This window comes from Alosa alosa, chromosome 15 (assembly GCF_017589495.1).
Source record: "Alosa alosa isolate M-15738 ecotype Scorff River chromosome 15, AALO_Geno_1.1, whole genome shotgun sequence".
Taxonomy (NCBI): domain Eukaryota; kingdom Metazoa; phylum Chordata; class Actinopteri; order Clupeiformes; family Clupeidae; genus Alosa; species Alosa alosa.
In genome coordinates this window covers 31728633-31733379 of record NC_063203.1, presented here as the reverse complement: position 1 = coordinate 31733379, position 4747 = coordinate 31728633, and the positions used below count along the sequence as shown (strand labels likewise).

Genomic DNA, 4747 nt, shown 5'->3' with positions numbered 1-4747 from the left:
TGTCAATTCAATCAACAGCCTAATGAAATAAACAATGAAAATGAGGGGAAAAGCAATAACAAACAATAATGTCCATTCAATCAATAATATAAAAACAATAACATGGTAAGACTACATTAGGGAGAATATCAATAATAAACAACAATATCAAATTAATCAACAGCCTAATGGAAATAAAACAATATAATACAAACCGTAACGCGTAAGAAGCGCTTAATGAATTAAGTGTGTACTGTAGGGGGTGAGATGTACCAGGCAGGTCAGCATAGTTGATCTATTGACTGTTTGCAGTTTGTGCCATGTCTCATAGGGAGAGAAAAGCTGTTGCTCTCAAACACTGCCCACTTAATCAACAGAGTCAGTGTGCTGATGAAGGAATAGATTACATTGATAGATATGGAAGGTTTGCAAAGTGATTTCACGCTCCATTTAAAGAGTATTGTTGGTACTTTCAAAATAAGTATAAGTATAAGTATATATACTCTTTTGATCCCGTGAGGGAAATTTGGTCTCTGCATTTATCCCAATCCGTGAATTAGTGAAACACACTCAGCACACAGTGTACACACAGTGAGGTGAAGCACACATTAATCCCGGCGCAGTGAGCTGCCTGCAACAACAGCGGCACTCGGGGAGCAGTGAGGGGTTAGGTGCCTTGCTCAAGGGCACTTCAGCCGTGGATGTGGGCATATAGGGGAGCAGTGAGGGGTTAGGTGCCTTGCTCAAGGGCACTTCAGCCGTGCCTACTGGTCTGGGCTTGAACCGGCAACCCTCCGGTTACAAGTCCGAAGCGCTAACCAGTAGGCCACGGCTGCCCTCCAGTTACAGGTCCGAAGTGGCTGCCCCCAGTGGGCCACGGCTGCCCCCCATAAAAAAATCAGGGAAGAGCGTGAACACAGTCCCCACTACCACAAATTATGCAGTCGAGATTCCCATATCGAGATTCCCATATTTGGGGAATTCGTTGCAGTCGAGATTCCCATATTTGGGGAATTCGTTCGGGTCAGCTACCGCCGAAGTGCAATGGCAGAGCCTCGCCAAAGGTGAACCACCTCTTTGGTCATGGTATCTCCCCTGCCAGGTAAGTATGAAATACAAAATATACAATATTTTATTTTGATACATGGTGTTGGTGTGGCTAATGTATTTTGTAGTTTATTTTGACTTAATTAGGGTATTTGATGCTCTATTTAAAAATGCATTTTGATCCATCCCTGCCAACAAGTAGAGCAGTCAGGCAGCTACAGTGCTCCTCTCTGGGGGCATCTTAAAATCATGCCCCCCAGCGTGTAGTTAGCGCTGTAGCTGCCCCATGTTAATGCCCCTAGGCTGTAGTGCTGTAGCTGCCCCCCAGGCTGTAGTGCTGTAGCTGCCCCATGTTAGGGTGTAGCGCTGTAGCTGCCCCCCAGGGTGTAGTGCTGTAGCTGCCCCATGTTAATGCCCCCAGGGTGTAGCGCTGTAGCTGCCTTGCTGCTCTAGCTGTTGGCTGCAGCAAGTCGAGCTAGGTAGCAAACAGAGAAACAGAGATCTATGTGAAAAATGGCCAAAGTTTTCCATTAAAGGGATATTCCACCATTTGGGGAATTACACTCATTTTCCACCTACCCTTGAGTTAAACAATTGAGTTTTAGCTTTCTCCAGTTCATCCAGCCGTTCTCTGAGTCTGGCGATTCCACTTTTAGCTCCAGCCTATCATAGATCATTGAATCAGATTAGACCATTAGCATCTCGCCTGCTAGCATCAGGTTTAAAAGTGACTACGATTTCCGGTAATTTTCCTATTTAAAAAATTGTCTCCTCTCAAGTTAGAAAGTGTAATAAGACCAATGTAAAATGAAGCGTGGCGATTTTCTAGGGTGATTTGACATGGAATACTCTCTCGTGTATGTGTGTGTGTGTGTACCTGCATGTATCTTTGTGTGTGTGTGTTCATGAGTGAGTGTGTGTACACATATATTAATTTATTGTATGGTCTCTCACGGAATTCCATGAAACTTGGTATGCATTCAGAGGGTGTCATTCTGTGCAGTTTTGAACCTGTCAGCCAAAGATAGCTGTGATTACAATGCCTAGTTTTCATTTTTAACTAGGTGGCGCTATATGAAAAAAGTGGGTATTCCTTATCATTCCTCCATTCCTTTACATAGATAGATAGATACAGTATATAGATAGATAGATAGATAGATAGATAGATAGATAGAAACTTTATTGTCCACTGAATTTACATACACTGGAAATTCATCTTTGGCACTCTGGTGACATAAAACACAGCAAACAGACATATAAGTGTTATAGTTACATAAAGTATAAACTAAGTGGTTAAAAAAGCAAGAATGAATAAATACTAGATAGATAGAGATAGATAGATAGATACTTTATTGATCCCCAGGGGAAATTCAAGGTCTCAGTAGCATACAGACATCACACACAACATGCACTTACAGCAGAAAAAGTAATATAAGTATATAAATATAAAAAACTCTGCTGCACAATAGACAGAAGATAAAAAAATACTAAAATACTAAATCCTTGAATTTCCCCTTGGGGATCAATAAAGTATCTATCTATCTATCTATCTATCTATCTAAATACTAAATATACTAAATAAACTCAATCAAATATCCACATAGTGTGCTTAAAGCGGCAGTTGGCAAGATTTTTTTGATCATATTCACTGAAACCACTATGCTCCGACTGAACAACATAAATCAGTAAACAGTTTCTCCCCCTAGTTAAACACAATAAACAAACACAATAAACAGTTCTCCCATTTGCAGATCTCTAAACATGGTGAAGCAGCTTTTAGCTGCTATGCGGCTCAGCTGTGGAACCAACTTTCGGATGACATTAAATAGGCCCCAACTGTAGCCAGTTTTAAATCTAGACTTAAGACCAAACTGTTCTCAGATGCTTTCTGCTAACTGTGCCGAGTTACAAATTCAAAATCTGCCTTGATAATTATTCTACCTTGTCTTTTATTACTTTTTTACTACTTTTGCCTTTGTTTTTGCTGACTAATTATTCTTTATTTTTAAATGATTTTACCTTGTGTTTTATGTTTTCTTTTTATTATGAAAAATGATCTTTACCTTTTAACTATTCTTTGACTATATTGCCCTTCTATGCTTTTATTTGTTATTATTGTTTGGTTTTGTTTATGTAAAGCACATTGAATGACCTCTGTGTATGAAATGCGCTATATCAATAAACTTGACTTGACTTGACTCATGGCCTCCTGTTGTAATTTCTTAATGTGATGATAAATAATAAGATAAAAGTAATTCATTTGGATTTTGTCACTTGTTCATATCATAGCAAAATCCCTCTCTCTTTTATTCCATTTCTCCTCTCCTCCTTTTCTCTCTCTCTCCCTCTCTCTTTCTGTTGATGTGTGTGACCACCCCCCCTCTTTTCTCTCTCTCTCCTCTTCTCTCCCTCCTCTTTTCTCTCTCTCTCCTCTTCTCTCTCTCTCCTCTTTTCTCTCTCTCTCTCTCTCTCCTCTTTTTCTCTCCCTTTTCTCTCTCCTCTTCTCTCTCCTCTTTTCTCTCTCTCTCTCCTTTTCTCTCTCTCTCTCCTCTCTTCTCTCTCTCTCTCTCTCCTCTTTTTTCTCTCCCTCCTCTTTTCTCTCTCTCTCCTTTTCTCTCTCTCTCTCCTCTTCTCTCTCTCTCCTCCTTTTCTCTCTCTCTCTCCTCTTCTCTCTCTCTCCTCCTTTTCTCTCTCTCTCTCCTCTTCTCTCTCTCTCTTCTCTTTTTGGTCATGTGTGACTCCCATGTGATGAACATTCCATAACACCAGTGAGGTGAACACTGTAAACACAAGCCACACACACACACACACAGATACACACTTACAGACACACACACACACACTCACAGACGTTAATACGTGCATGCATGCTGACTTTAACACACACATACGCAAACACACACACAGTCATGCACACACACACACATATAATCCTTCTCAGACGTCCATACTCTTTCTAAGGTATGAGGTCACAGTCTTAAAGCAGGCCTGTAGGTTAAGCACCAGCATGTGAGTGTGTGTGTGTGTGTGTGAGAGAGAGAGAGAGTGTGAGTGTGAGTGTGTCTGTGTGTGTGTGTGTATGTATGTGTGTATGTATGTGTCTGTGTGCGTGTGGGTGGCTGGGTGTCTTGCGGCATGTCAGGAGCTATCGCTTATGTAAATGTGTGTGTGTTTGACTAATTGTGTCTGGGTATATGTAGATGGCATGTTTAGTGTGTGTGTGTGTGTGTGTGTGTGTGTGTGTGTGTGTGTGTGTGTGTGTGTGTTCAGCTTGCTCTTTAGTCCTTTCTTTCTACAGGATCTCAAGAAAACACACACACACACACTCACATGAGAAGTTTCTCTCAGAGAAGATTTCTCTGAAGATTTCATTTCTCTCTCTCTCTCTCTCTCTCACACACACACACACACACACCTATACACACTCAAGGATTCCATTTCTCACACACATTTTTTTCACATACATATACAACCACATGGGAAGCCTCTCTCTCTCACCCACCAGATGCGTGTTCATCCTCAACACACACACACACGCACACACACAAACTCACTTGAATCTTCTCTCTCTCACACACACACACACTGAAAGCTTCTTACACACACAGACACACTGGAAGCTTCTCACGTACACACACACTGAACGCTTCTCTCTCTCTCACACACAAACTGAAAGTTTCTCTCTCTCTCACACACACACACTGAACGCTTCTCCTCTCTC

General features: G+C 41.3%; 1 pseudogene; it reads right to left on the bottom strand.

The window, feature by feature from the left end:
- Nucleotides 1-878: 878 nt before the first annotated feature.
- On the bottom strand, nucleotides 879-1089 carry LOC125308958 (annotated as a pseudogene).
- Nucleotides 1090-4747: the final 3658 nt, after the last annotated feature.